Genomic DNA, 16443 nt, shown 5'->3' on the forward strand with positions numbered 1-16443 from the left:
TGCCTGGCATCACCGGCTCATCCTCAGCCTCGACGGAGAGATCTTCTCTCTCTTGTCTGTGTCCCAGCAGTAGTACCGCACTACCCAGCGGTAGTACCGCCGAAGGGCCACAAGCGGCAGTACCGCTCCGCAGTGGTAGTACCGCCGGTGACCCCGCAGCTGTACTACCGCTGGTCTGTCTGGCTCCTACCGCCTCGACTCGAGGACTCTTTTTCTCGTGTCGGGTTTTGTGGCACTAGTTGTGGCAGTAGAGGCGGTAGTACCGTTTCGGAGCGGTAGTACAGCCCTTACCACCGCGGTAGTACCGCGCTGGGTCCTGATCCCTGCTCCTCCCCTCTGCGCGGCAGTACCGCTAGCTGGAGCAGCAGTATCGCTGGCTCAGCGGTAGTACCCCCCCCCTAGCGGTACTACCGCCCTGTGCGGGGCTAGTTGGTGGGGCAACGGTTGGATTGTTGCCCCCACTATAAAAGGGGGTCCCTCTCTTCCCCGTTGACTCACCTCTTTCCCCTCAAGCTCCATTAATGCTCAAGCTCCATTAATGCTCCAAGCTCCATTTTCGCCCGATCTATTTCTCAAGCCAATCAAACTTGTTGATTTGCTCGGGGGTGGTTGAGAAGGCCCCGATCTACACTTCCACCAAGGGATTTTCGATTCCCCCACTCATCCCTAGCGGATCTTATTACTCTTGGGTGTTTGAGCACCCTAGACGGTTGAGGTCACCACGGAGCCATAGTCCATTGTGGTGAAGCTTCGTGGTATTGTTGGGAGCCTCCGATTAAGTTGTTGAGATTGCCCGAACCTTGTTTATAAAGGTCTGGTTGCCGCCTTCAAGGGCACCAATAGTGGAATCACGACATCTCGCATTGTGTGAGGGCGTGAGGAGAATACGGTGGCCCTAGTGGCTTCTTGGGGAGCATTGTGCCTCCACACCGCTCTAACGGAGACGTACTTCCCCTCAAAAGGAAGGAACTTCAGTAACACATCCTCGTCTTCACTGGATCCACTCTTGGTTATCTCTTACCTTTACTTGTGCAAGCTCTTTAGTGTTACTTCTCTTGCTTGCTTGTTTCCTTGTTGTTATTGCATCATATAGGTTGCTCACCTAGTTGCACATCTAGACAACCTACTTTGATGCAAAGTTTAATTTGGTAAAGAAAAGTTAAAAATTGTTAGTTGCCTATTCACCCCCCCCCTCTAGTCAACCACATCGATCCTTTCAGGGAGACTATCATTTGAAGCACAAGAGCAAGGAGTTCATTATCAACACACCATTTGTTACTTGGGAGAGTGGTGTCTCCTAGATTGGCTAGGTGTCACTTGGGAGTCTCCGACAAGATTGTGGAGTTGAACCAAGGAGTTTGTAAGGGCAAGGAGATCGCCTACTTCGTGAAGATCTACCGCTAGTGAGGCAAGTCCTTTGTGGGCGATGGCCATGATGGGATAGACAAGGTTGCTTCTTCGTGGACCCTTCGTGGGTGGAGCCCTCCGTGGACTTGCGCAACCATTACCCTCCGTGGGTTGAAGTCTCCATCAACGTGGATGTACGATAGCACCACCCATCGGAACCACGACAAAAACATCTGTGTCTCCAATTGCGTTTGAATTCTCCAAACCCTTCCCCTTACATTCTTGCAAGTTGCATGCTTTACTTTCCGCTGCTCATATACTCTTTGCATGCTTGCTTGATATGTATTGTGTTTGTTAAACTTGTGCCAAAACTCCACTTCAACTTAAAGAAATTAAAAACTGCAACTTTTGGTACTTAGTGTCTAATAACCCCCCCCCTCTAGACACCTCTTATCGATCCTTTCAAAAGGTAACAAGCGTCAGATCCACGTAGGATCAATCTCTTCAGTGATGCTCAATCACTTGGGGTTTGTAGGTGTTTGGGTTTGGGTTTTTCCTCACTTGATGATTTTCGCTCAAAGTCCTCGGAGGATGGGTTGCTCTCAAATGACAAGTGTCGGTTTCTCTTGGAGCAGCCAACCAGCTAGTGGTTGTAGGGGCGGCTATTTATAGCCTAGGGAGCAGCCCGACATGATAAGACATAAATGCCCTTCAATGATATGACCGTTAGGTGGATAGATATTTTGGGACAGCTGGCGCATAGCACAAAAACGGTCGGAATTTTGAGTAGCAAAATCCCCAGGGCTATCATGTTACTCACTGTGCAGGCAATCCGCACTGGCGAATTCCTAACTCCTCAGTCAGAACAAATTCCTCAGAGACCAGAAGAACTTCGTCTCTGTCACTGAAGAATATGACTGGACTGTATGAGATTTCCAATGGCTTCACTCGAAGGGATTGGTAGGTGTAGGATTTTGAGTTGAGCATCACATGGAAATTTTTCCTTAGTATTTCCTCGACCCCCTTTAACAGTACGGTGTTTCCTATGACTCAAGAAAGAGAAAATGAAACTACGAAAACAAAAGTCTTCACGCTTCATGTTCCTCGAATGAATACCAAGTCTTCAAGGTCACACCAATTTCTTCACTTTCAAAGTCTTCAGAAAGTGTGACGCCCGGATAATTAGGCTACAGTAATCACACGTTAATGATGCCACGTCACCATGGTTACTATTGTTAATCTCGCGTTAGTTCAGAACTGATCCAAATTCAAATTTGAAACAAAGGCAAAACATCAAAAGTTTTCAAACGTTAACACTAAAATGTTCAAAATGTGACAAATAAATCCTAAGTCATAATGGTGGAGGAACCACATTTTTGTAGAAGGATTAAATGCACTAAAATGGTTCAAACAGTAGCAAAAACAACTATTTAAACGCTTTTCGTATTTTATAAAATACTAAACTATTTTATATCGGGCCATACCTTTTTACAGTAGTGGATTGTTCTGAAACGTTATTTTAGGGGTTGTAGTCATATTTTACTAAACTAAAATTAATATGTAACTAAAATAAAACAGAAAAGAAAAATAACGAAAAGTAAAACTAAAAAACAAGACCAAACCCTCCCCCGGGGCCAACCGGCCCAGCTGGCCACTGGGCTAGCCAGGCCGGCCCACCTACTGGCCTACTTAGGCCACGCTGCTCCCAGCCAAACCCTAACCAACCACCCGCACCCCACTCGCTCTCTCCCCCTCCCCCCCCCGATCCAGTTCTGGATCAGGATCGGGCCGACGACCGCGCCCCGACGTCGGCTTCCCACCCCGTCACCGCACTCCAACCGCCCCTGGCGCCGCCACCCGCCGGCGGCGGACCCCTCTCCTTCGCCGCACGCCACCGGTCGAGGCCACCTCGCCGCCGCCCGTCATCGTCCCCCTCCCCACCGTCGCCGCCTCGCCTCCTCGTCCACTCCCCGAGCGCCGTCATCGGGGGCCGCCCCGACGTCGAGCTCCTCCGTCCTCGACCTCCTCCTCGCCGGATCTGCGATGCCGACCCATCGCCCGACCCCCACTCCTCCCCGTGCCCGCCTCGCTCAACTATAGGGCTTTGTGAGCCCCCTCCCCTTCTCCTCTCTGCCCCCCTCACCCGCCTGCTAGTTCGTCGTGGCGCCGCCGTGCTCGCCCGTGCTCGCGGACACTGCCGCCCCGCTCGTGCCCCGCCACGTCCGTCGCCGTCCGGGCGTGTGCCAAGCCCCGCCCGGCTCGCCCCGCTCACCTGTCGCCGCTCTCCCTCCGCTGTGCAGCCCTGCTGCTGCTGCTGCTCCGCAGCGGGCGCCGCTCACCGCGCGTCCGCGCTGTTCGGGTCCCGCATCGCCGTGCTGCCCCGCACTGGCCCGGTCGCACCACCCCCCTAGCCTGCGCTACCCAGCCCCGGTGCTGCCCCGCCGTGGCCTCGCCGGTGCCATCTCCGACGCCCGACGCCCCTCCGTGCCCGCTGGCCCTCATCCGGATCGGGCACCTCCAGCGCCCCCTCGTCCGCACCCGCACGCTTGCGCGCCCGCTAACCCGCATGGACCCCGTGGGCCTATGACACATGGGCCCTGCCCAGAACGTTTTTTATAAAAAAAATAATAAGAAGAAGAAAATAAATAAATAAAATTAATTATTAATTAATTGATTAATTAATTAAGTTAATTAATCCTATTTAATTAATCTAATTAACTAGTTAGATTAATTAAACGGTAATTAGTTTAGCTAAATCCTAGTTAACCTAAAACAGAGTATGACAGGTGGGTCCCACTGGACCCACATGTCAGTTTGACTTAGTCAACCCTTGTTGACTGCTGATGTCAACATGACATCATGCTGATGTCATTAATCCTGTTTCAAATTAAATTAAATAATTAATAGAATTCTAGAAATTAGTAAAATCTTTAGATAATCATATCTTTTAATCCGTAACTCGGATTAAATTATTTTCAACATGAAAGTTGCTCAGAACGACAAGACGAATCCGGATACGTAGCCCGTTCGTCCGCCACACATCCCTAACATACCGAACTCGCAACTTCCCCCCTCCGGTTCATCTGTTCGAAAACGCGAAACACCGGGAATACGTTCTCGGATGTTTTCCCCCTTCACCGGTACCACCTCATACCGCGTTAGGGCACCTCTAACGCCGTTACTTGTCATGTCATGCATCACTATGCATATGCTTGCATTATATCTATTGTTTCTTCCCCCTCTTCTCTCGCTAGACACCGAGACCGACGCCGCTGCTACCCAGTACGACTACATCGATGACCCCTCTCTCTTGCCAGAGCAACCAGGCAAGCCCCCCCCCTTGACCACCAGATATCGCCTACTCTCCTCTATACTGCTTGCATTAGAGTAGTGTAGCATGTTACTGCTTTCCGTTATTCCTATCCTGATGCATAGCCTGTCCTTGCTACTACTGTTGTTACCATTACCTGCTATCCTACTGCTTAGTATAGGATGCTAGTGTTCCATCAGTGGCCCTACACTCTTGTCCGTCTGCCATGCTATACTACCGGGCCGTGATCACTTTGGGAGGTGATCACGGGCATATACTATACACTTTATACATGTTCCATTACTTGTGATACTGTTCGGAGATGGGGGCTGAAGGGGCAGGTGGCTCCATCCCGGTAGAGGTGGGCCTGGGTTCCTGACGGCCCCCGATTGTTACTTTGAGGCGGAGCGACAGGGCAGGTTGCGACCACCTAGGAGAGAGGTGGGCCTGGCCTTGTTCGGCGTTCGCGGATACTTAACACGCTTAACGAGATCTTGGTATTTGATCTGAGTCTGGCTACTGGCCTATACGCACTAACCATCTACGCGGGGACAGTTATGGGCACTCGACGTCGTGGTATCAGCCGAAGCACTTCGTGACGCCAGCGACTGAGCGGCGCGCGCCGGGTTGGACCGCGTAACGTGACTTCCTTTGAAATGGAGGTTGCTAGGTCTGCTCTCCGGCCGCGTACGCAACGTGCAGGTGTGCTATGGGCGATGGGCCCAGACCCCTGTGCGCTTAGGTTTAGACCGGCGTGCTGGCCTCTCTGTTGTGCCTAGGTAGGGCTGCGACGTGTTGATCTTCCGCGGCCGGGCATGACCCCGAAAAGTGTGTCCGGCCAAATGGGATCGAGCGTGTTGGGTTATGTGGTGCACCCCTGCAGGGAAGTTAATCTATTCGAATAGCCGTGATCTTCGGTAACAGGACGACTTGGAGTTGTACCTTGACCTTATGACAACTAGAACCGGATACTTAATAAAACACACCCTTCCAAGTGCCAGATATAACCGGTGATCGCTCTCTCACAGGGCGACGAGGGGAGGATCATCGGTTAGGATTATGCTATACGATGCTACTTGGAGGTCTTCAGTCTACTCTCTTCTACATGCCGCAAGACGGCGGCTGCCAGAAGCGTAGTCTTCGAAAGGACTAGCTATCCCCCTCTTATTCCGGCATTCTACAGTTTAGTCCACATATGATAGCCTTATTCCAGTTGATACCAATGCATACATATGTAGTATAGCTCCTTGCTTGCGAGTACTTTGGATGAGTACTCACGGTTGCTTTCTCCCTCTTTTCCCCTATCCCTTCTACCTGGTTGTCGCAACCAGATGTTGGAGCCCAGGAGCCAGACGCCACCTTCGACGACGACTCCTACTACACCGGACGTGCCTACTACTACGTGCTGCCTGCTGACGACGACCAGGAGTAGTTAGGAGGATCCCAGGCAGGAGGCCTGCGCCTCTTTCGATCTGTATCTCAGTTTGTGCTAGCCTTCTTAAGGCAACCTTGTTTAACTTATGGCTGTACTCAGATATTGTTGCTTCCGCTGACTCGTCTATGACCGAGCTCTTGTATTCGAGCCTTCGAGGCCCCTGGCTTATAATATGATGCTTGTATGACTTATTTTATTTGTAGAGTTGTGTTGTGATATCTTCCCGTGAGTTCCTGATCTTGATCGTACACGTTTGCGTGTATGATTAGTGTACGATTGAATCGGGGGCGTCACAAGTTGGTATCAGAGCCGACTGCCTGTAGGAATTCCCCTTTCCACACTCCTTGGCCGAAGTCGAGTCTAGACATTGCAAAACTTTTACTAACATGGTTGTGTGCCTTACGGGCCCACGTCGCCATCTGGGTGGTATTAGGATCTTTTACTCCTCGATCCTTACTCTGGGACTCTGAGCTCTCTTCTATTCGGGTTAAATGAATTTTGCTAAATCTAACATTAGGATCTCGTTATCTCTTTCACCCAGAGAGCCCCTTATTACTGATGATCGTGTGCTGCATGCGGAGACCCTGAAGATACTCTCCGCTGTTAACCCGAGAACTTGTGTTCATCGCGTTTGCAATTCCCTTCCACCATCAACCCTTATGGATAACTACTTGCAGTTGTTATTCTTACATTCATCCCCAGTTGGTCTTGTTATTACAAGATACCACAAATTACTCGTCGATGTTTCGATAATCCTTTAAGCTTACTGCCTTGCAGTTATTTGTCACCTGAATACCCCTATGGAAAATTCTCACACTTATCGAGTATCCGCTCATCCCCCAGTTGTTCATGTGTTTCACAGTGGTCTTCGAAATACTATTCGATCTTCCGAAAATCCCGAGCAGCCTATTGCTCTTGAAATTCTCGCTTTCTGAAATTGTGGTTAATCCGATAAGTTTCGTAATCTTATTGGCCTCCCTTGTCTTTATCATTTTAAGTCTGTTGATTCAATATGTTGAGGATGCCCGCATTCCTCGGTCGAATCCTAGGATTCATCCTTCCAGCTCAGACGTCATTTGGATATGAGTTGGTTCTTGACTAATCAATGCCTTGATCGTTTGTGCTTCTAAGTCTATTGAACTTATTCATTTTTGATCAGAACGATTGCTTCTGATCCCTTGATTTGGGAATCATAAAATCTTTGCATTAAGCTTTGAATTAGTCAGTTGTTTCTATAATCTGATGCCTTGGCATTCCTTCTTCCTTTGATTGAGTACCGATACTCACATCAGCCCCGTTGTGGACCGCCATACCCATTGCCGGGTTATTTTCCGACAATGTCCTTCACAACCAAAATTCTTGTGAGTTCTTTACCTAATACATAATGCCCTTGTAAATTGTATACTCTACTTTTGTCAGCCATGCTCTACTTTTGAGCTTGTGTTATTTACTCCTAAAGTTCATGGTATATGTTCTAAGAAGCCCCGATGGGTTGAACCTATGTCTTCCTTAATCTGTGTGAACCCGGAAGTTTTCACGGGTCATACTCCTCTGGTAATTCACCGGGTAGGTTTTGACACTAAGATCATTTTTACCTAGAGCAATGAATGAAAGGTTATGCATTGAAGAAGTGGGAGTCGACCTTGAACTTTGTGTTCATGCCCATGGACATGATGTAGATCTTACCATTAAAGCTTCTCTTTAATTAATTATTCCCTTGGTAGAAGTTCATCTTATATCTGGGATCTGGCCTTCTGCAATCGTGGTTCCGACCATGTTCTTCTCTGATCCCATTTCTCGGGCAAGTTTAAGCACTTGTTTTCTGTAGGTCAATACACCAGTCCAACCTTTACTTTGACATGTCGTCGAGTATTACCCCCTGGTATCTCGAGATTATCATGGAACTGCATAACCTCTTATGAGTTCTTCATCAGGTATTACATTCGCACGGACTCCAATTTTTCATGGGCTTTGAGTTATGAAACACTCAAGGACACCGATAACGGAATCGAGTCTGCACTGCGATTCAACGAGGATTAGAGATCTTCATCGCTTACAAGTTTAATACTCCATGTCTGTCCTAGCCTGAACGGATACATCATTATCGTGCTAATTTTAATCATCAACATTCTGAGCTCTTCAAGGGTATCAACTGAATTCATGATGAGAAATACCATCCTTGCCCCTGATGATTTGTGTTATCATCGGCCACTTTATTGCCTTCCCTCCAACACAAACTTGTTCATGTTTTGTGTTATACCTTGAGTTCCTTGCTATCCAGCATTTGTCCTTCTTTACCTTGGAACATTACCACCTTTATGTCAAGAATGTCGTGGCAATTTTACCACCTCTTGAGAATTCTTGATATAGTAATATCTCTCGCCATTTGCGTTCATTCTTGGTCTCCGTGTTGTTTCTAACCGGAATACCTACAAATGGTCTATGATGTGTAAATTCTAAACTTCTAGCAACCCTATTGCTTTGAAGTTAATGGTCGCCATTTCATTCTTAGACCATTGGTTATCGAATCACCATTCTAACACTGATCATGCTACCTATGCCTATATTTTGGGCGCACATTTCAACCAATGTTTAATTGTGTATGTTTTCCTCGAGCATACATCATTATACCATTTGATCTGACAAATGTTATCTTCTTTTTCACATAGTTGTGGAAATCCATGTTTTGTTAATCTCGATGAATTGTCGCTGATTCCATCAGCCACCTCCTCATCCTCTCGTTGGTTTACTGATGAACTCTTGGTTCGGAACTCGCTTCCATAGTTCAATTCCCGAGAATCTTACAATGTCACCTCGACAATTTGTGTTGCACCTTTCTTCTCAGGCATCCTGAGTCTAAGGTATCCTAACACCAATTAGATCTGAATCTCGGTCAGATATGATGGTTGGAACATATTTTCAAGAGTTATAACATTGGTCCCTATATGCCCTGGTAAGGTGATGTCATGCCTAGCACACCTGACCAGAGGACCTAGTGTTATAGTTTCCTTTTAACAAGGTTAAATCATTTTTCCATGAGGAAATTGAATGCCTTGTTTAATAAGTTTATCCTGATGGATCCTTTGTGTATCCAAAGTCCGATCTTTGCTTGAAGACCATGTCAATACTATCTCGAAGCATGTCTATGGTACTCCGATTTTCAACAAGAACATTTGAAGCCCAATGCTAAATGTTTCCTGCTCAATTATCCAAACACCGTTGTATGGGTAATATCATGAAATTTCTCTCCCCTACCTAAAGAGTTTTCTACATTATATCCTGACATGGATATCATGCTCTGTTTGTCCTTGGGAAGGTTATACTCCTGATATATGTGTTTAAACACATTTTCCTTTCCATTGTTCTGTTTAATCTGATAATCACATTTTTCTTTCCATTGTTTTGTTTAACCTTCTTGAGGTTTATATGATCTAAGCAGTAATAAGTCACTGCTTTTGTAAGCACCTTGGTGTACAACTTTGTTAGTAAGAACCTGTTACTATTGTTGATGACATTCCGGTAACCACCGATGGACGGGAACTTTGCCCACTGGTCCGCCTCGTTCAACGAGCAGGAAAATGGTTCTCTTCGTCCCTCGCCCTTGGTACCTATCTTGTTGCCGACATGACCGACAAGCTATCCTCTAACTTGACTTGCTTATATGATCGTGCAAGATTTCATCACCCTTTCTACCTTCAACCCACATGGTGGGCTCATAACCCACAACTCCACAGGATCGAAACCTGACTCTTCTGTACAACCCCTCTTCGCAAGGTTGTTCCTCGCGCGTGGCCTCATATGTAATTCATGGGTCATCTTCTTAGAAATCTACTTTTGTATCAGACGCAATACTTATTCTCGTTGCTCTGGACCCCTTTCCCACTTTGTTCACGCATCAAACGATTGCCTACCCGCTTAAACTTCTCATGGTAACTTCTTACTTTGCTCTCGATTTTTTTAAGTTTCAGTTCAAGAGTTACTTTCCGCCACCTTCCCCGATGTTAGCTACCGGATAAGCAACCGTGGAGAGTTCCGTTCTTTCGAGTTACCCCTTATCATTTTACATAAGTACGATGAAGTTCCTGAAGAAAGGATGACGACTTCATCATGATGAGCTGGAGCAGAGAAATAAAGACATCAACGAAAGGGATCAACTTCTTCGAGAAGAGCAACCAAGACCGAGAAGATCCATTAGAATTTCGCAACCACAACTTCCCCCCTTACACCACCTCTTAAATCTCGGGACGAGATTTCTTGTAGTGGAGGAGAATTGTGACGCCCGGATAATTAGGCTACAGTAATCACACGTTAATGATGCCACGTCACCATGGTTACTATTGTTAATCTCGCGTTAGTTCAGAACCGATCCAAATTCAAATTTGAAACAAAGGCAAAACATCAAAAGTTTTCAAACGTTAACACTAAAATGTTCAAAATGCGACAAATAAATCCTAAGTCATAATGGTGGAGGAACCACATTTTTGTAGAAGGATTAAATGCACTAAAATGGTTCAAACAGTAGCAAAAACAACTATTTAAACACCTTTGGTATTTTATAAAATACTAAACTATTTTATATCGGGCCATACCTTTTTACAGTAGTGGATTGTTCTGAAACGTTATTTTAGGGGTTGTAGTCATATTTTACTAAACTAAAATTAATATGTAACTAAAATAAAATAGAAAAGAAAAATAACGAAAAGTAAAACTAAAAAAAAAAGACCAAACCCTCCCCCGGGGCCAACCGGCCCAGCTGGCCACTGGGCTAGCCAGGCCGGCCCACCTACTGGCCTACTTAGACCACGCTGCTCCCAGCCAAACCCTAACCAACCACCCGCACCCCACTCGCTCTCTCCCCCTCCCCCCCGATCCAGTTCTGGATCGGGATCGGGCCGACGACCGCGCCCCGACGTTGGCTTCCCACCCCGTCACCGCACTTCAACCGCCCCTGACGCCGCCACCCGCCGGCGGCGAACCCCTCTCCTTCGCCGCACGCCACCGGTCGAGGCCACCTCGCCGCCGCCCGTCATCGTCCCCCTCCCCACCGTCGCCGCCTCGCCTCCTCGTCCACTCCCCGAGCGCCGTCATCGGGCACCACCCCGACGTCGAGCTCCTCCGTCCTCGACCTCCTCCTCGCCGGATCTGCGATGCCGACCCATCGCCCGACCCCGACTCCTCCCCGCGCCCGCCTCGCTCAACTACAGGGCTTTGTGAGCCCCCTCCCCTTCTCCTCTCTGCCTTCCTCACCCGCCTGCTAGTTCGTCGTGGCGCCGCCGTGCTCGCCCGTGCTCGCGGACACTGTCGCCCCGCCACGTCCGTCGCCGTCCGGGCGTGTGCCAAGCCCCGCCCGGCTCGCCCCGCTCACCTGCCGCCGCTCTCCCTCCGCTGTGCAGCCCTGCTGCTGCTGCTCCGCAGCGGGCGCCGCTCACTGCGCGTCCGTGCTGTTCGGGTCCCGCATCGCCGTGCTGCCCCGCACTGGCCCGGTCGCACCACCCCCCAGCCTGCGCTACCCAGCCCCGGTGTTGCCCCGTCGTGGCCTCGCCGGTGCCATCTCCGGCGCCCGGCGCCCCTCCGTGCCCGCTGGCCCTCGTCCGGATCGGGCACCTCCAGCGCCCCCTCGTCCGCACCCGCACGCTTGCGCGCCCGCTAACCCGCATGGACCCCGTGGGCCTATGACACATGGGCCCTGCCCAGAACGTTTTTTATAAAAAAAAATAAGAAGAAAATAAATAAATAAAATTAATTATTAATTAATTGATTAATTAATTAAGTTAATTAATCATGTTTAATTAATCTAATTAACTAGTTAGATTAATTAAACGGTAATTAGTTTAGCTAAATCCTAGTTAACCTAAAACAGAGTGTGACAGGTGGGTCCCACTGGACCCACATGTCAGTTTGACTTAGTCAACCCTTGTTGACTGCTGATGTCAACATGACATCATGCTGATGTCATTAATCCTGTTTCAAATTAAATTAAATAATTAATTGAATTCTAGAAATTAGTAAAATCTTTAGATAATCATATCTTTTAATCCGTAACTCGGATTAAATTATTTTCAACATGAAAGTTGCTCAGAACGACAAGACGAATCCGGATACGTAGCCCGTTCGTCCGCCACACATCCCTAACATACCGAACTCTCAACTTCCCCCCTTCAGTTCATCTGTTCGAAAACGCGAAACACCGGGAATACGTTCCCGGATGTTTTCCCCCTTCACCGGTACCACCTCATACCGCGTTAGGGCACCTCTAACGTCGTTACTTGTCATGTCATGCATCACTATGCATATGCTTGCATTATATTTATTGTTTCTTCCCCCTCTTCTCTCGCTAGACACCGAGACCGACGCCGCTGCTACCCAGTACGACTACATCGACGACCCCTCTCTCTTGCCAGAGCAACCAGGTAAGCCCCCCCCCTTGACCACCAGATATCGCCTACTCTCCTCTATACTGCTTGCATTAGAGTAGTGTAGCATGTTACTGCTTTCCGTTATTCCTATCCTGATGCATAGCCTGTCCTTGCTACTACTGTTGTTACCATTACCTGCTATCCTACTGCTTAGTATAGGATGCTAGTGTTCCATCAGTGGCCCTACACTCTTGTCCATCTGCCATGCTATACTACCGGGCCGTGATCACTTTGGGAGGTGATCACGGGCATATACTATACACTTTATACATGTTCCATTACTTGTGATACTGTTCGGAGATGGGGGCTGAAGGGGCAGGTGGCTCCATCCCGGTAGAGGTGGGCCTGGGTTCCTGACGGCCCCCGATTGTTACTTTGAGGCGGAGCGACAGGGCAGGTTGCGACCACCTAGGAGAGAGGTGGGCCTGGCCTTGTTCGGCGTTCGCGGATACTTAACACGCTTAACGAGATCTTGGTATTTGATCTGAGTCTGGCTACTGGCCTATACGCACTAACCATCTACGCGGGGACAGTTATGGGCACTCGACGTCGTGGTATCAGCCGAAGCACTTCGTGACGCCAGCGACTGAGCGGCGCGCGCCGGGTTGGACCGCGTAACGTGACTTCCTTTGAAATGGAGGTTGCTAGGTCTGCTCTCCGGCCGCGTACGCAACGTGCAGGTGTGCTATGGGCGATGGGCCCAGACCCCTGTGCGCTTAGGTTTAGACCGGCGTGCTGGCCTCTCTGTTGTGCCTAGGTAGGGCTGCGACGTGTTGATCTTCCGCGGCCGGGCATGACCCCGAAAAGTGTGTCCGGCCAAATGGGATCGAGCGTGTTGGGTTATGTGGTGCACCCCTGCAGGGAAGTTAATCTATTCGAATAGCCGTGATCTTCGGTAACAGGACGACTTGGAGTTGTACCTTGACCTTATGACAACTAGAACCGGATACTTAATAAAACACACCCTTCCAAGTGCCAGATACAACCGGTGATCGCTCTCTCACAGGGCGACGAGGGGAGGATCATCGGTTAGGATTATGCTATACGATGCTACTTGGAGGTCTTCAGTCTACTCTCTTCTACATGCCGCAAGACGGCGGCTGCCAGAAGCGTAGTCTTCGAAAGGACTAGCTATCCCCCTCTTATTCCGGCATTCTGCAGTTTAGTCCACATATGATAGCCTTATTCCAGTTGATACCAATGCATACATATGTAGTATAGCTCCTTGCTTGCGAGTACTTTGGATGAGTACTCACGGTTGCTTTCTCCCTCTTTTCCCCCTATCCCTTCTACCTGGTTGTCGCAACCAGATGTTGGAGCCCAGGAGCCAGACGCCACCTTCGACGACGACTCCTACTACACCGGACGTGCCTACTACTACGTGTTGCCCGCTGACGACGACCAGGAGTAGTTAGGAGGATCCCAGGCAGGAGGCCTGCGCCTCTTTCGATCTGTATCTCAGTTTGTGCTAGCCTTCTTAAGGCAACCTTGTTTAACTTATGTCTGTACTCAGATATTGTTGCTTCCGCTGACTCGTCTATGATCGAGCTCTTGTATTCGAGCCTTCGAGGCCCCTGGCTTGTAATATGATGCTTGTATGACTTATTTTATTTGTAGAGTTGTGTTGTGATATCTTCCCGTGAGTTCCTGATCTTGATCGTACACGTTTGCGTGTATGATTAGTGTACGATTGAATCGGGGGCGTCACAGAAAGTCTTCAGAGATCCAAAGTCTTCAGTCGAAGAACTTTATTTTTAGTGGTCGACTTTCTCTGTAAATATCAAACTCCTCATAGACTTATAGACCTGTGTACACTCACAAACGCATTAGTCCCTTAATCTATAAGTCTTCAATACACCAAAATCACTAAGGGGCACTAGATGCACTTACAATGGGAATTTGTTAATATCCGGTTGTAGAAAACTTGATAGTTAACTTAATTAAAATGTATCAACCGCGTGTGTACCTGTGATGGTCTCTTTTCGGCGGAGTCCGGGAAGAGAACATGGTATCGTGTTATGCTTGAACGTAAGTAGCTGCAGGATCACTTCTTGATCACTTTTAGCTTCTTGACCGTGCATTGCTTCTCTCCTCGCTCTCTTTTGCGTAAGATAGCCACCATATATGCTCAGTGCTTTGCTCCAGCTCCACCTCACTACCCCTTTCCCACCCTTAAGCTTAAATAGTCTTGATCGCGAGGGTGTGAGATTGTTGAGTCCTCGTGACTCACAGATACTTCCAAACAGATGCAGGTGCCGATGATGCCAGTGCAGGGGATGCTACCGAACTCAAGTTGGAGTTCGATGAGGATTCGGGCCGTTACTATGTTTCTTTTTGTCTGGATGATCAGTAGGGGAGCCTAGTTGGGGTGATCGGGGATCTAGCATTTGGGGTTGTCTTTCTTTGTTTTGGTTCCGTAGTCGGACCTTGATTGTATTCTGGATGATGTATGATTATTTATGTATTGTGTGAAGTGGCGATTGTAGGCCGACTCTTTATCCCTTTCTTATTCAGTACATGGGATGTGTAAAGATTACCCCTCTTGCGACAGACCTATCATGCGGCTATGCCTCTAAGTCGTGCTCCAACACGTGGGAGATATAGCCGTATTGTGGGGGTTACAACTCTACTATGGGTGAGCCACTCTTTGTCACATCTTCACAAGTCCATTGCCACTACAATGGACGGCAAGCTTCAAGGATGATCTCTTCGCGATGCTCCACTTGAACTTGCACACCGCAACCTAACCCCACAAAGAACTCTCACGAATACCGTGGGTTAGTACACACAGTGTAATGGACAATGCTTACCATAACATGGGATCACTTGATCCCTCGGTACATCTTGTATGCTTTGTGTGTTGATCAACTTGATTCACTCTTGACTTAGTCTTGATCAACCTTGAATCTTTCCAACTCTCTTAATTTGGATGATGTCTTGAAGGTAGACATGAATGATCACACACTCTTCTTCTTCAAGACATGCTTGCAATAAGCTCATCACTCACATGACCAATCTTTGAATAATTCCTTAATAGCACCTTGGTCAACTCATAAACTCCTTGGATGATGTCTTTGGATAATTCACTCTTGAGTTAGTCTTGATCAACCTTGAATCTTTCCAACTCTCGTCATTTGGATGATGTCTTGAAGGTAGACATGAATGACACACTCTTCTTATTCAAGACATGCTTGCAATAAGCTCAACACTCACATGACCAATATTTGCATAATTCCTTAATAGCACCTTGGTCAACTCATAAACTCCTTGAAACCAACACATGGACTTCAAGAAAAGCCTATGGACAAATCCTGCAAATATAACTCAATGCAACCATTAGTCCATAGAGAATGTCATCAATTACCAAAATCACACATGGGGGCACCGCATGTCCTTTCACACAGAAGGAACAACGGCACAACATGTTCCTCCTGAAGCAACACCAGCTGGTGGAGGGCCAGATCTACGGCAAGCGCGTGAGCAAGGAGGCCGTGGAGGCCATGGCCACGTCGAACCCCAACTTCATCGCGAAGCAGCGTGCCACCTAAGATGTCATCCGCGCTCAAGCCGCCGCTCGTCAAGAATCAGCAGCTGTGGAGGCGCAACTGCAAGCCATCGCGGAGGAGAACAATGCCAGCTGCGCCTCCTACGCGCCGCTGACGAACTATCAGGCGGTCCGGTGGGAGGACGCCAACGCCGATGCCACCATTTCCATAGTGGACCTCACGTCTACCGATGATGGACATGCCGTGGACTCCTTCAAGGATGAGTAGGCCATGGGACGCGGCAGGTCCTTATGTCCCATGTGGTCTGGCTCGTCTCCCGTGTTCTACTCTTCCTCGCCGGAGACCGCACCTTCACTTCACGGGTCTTATCGTCGGTGCTCATGGAAACGGCGGACGGAGGACGACATGGGCTTGGACGCCGGGCGCTGC

This window comes from Triticum urartu, chromosome 2A, assembly GCF_056163025.1.
Source record: "Triticum urartu cultivar PI428250 chromosome 2A, HENAU_Tu73, whole genome shotgun sequence".
Lineage (NCBI taxonomy): Eukaryota > Viridiplantae > Streptophyta > Magnoliopsida > Poales > Poaceae > Triticum > Triticum urartu.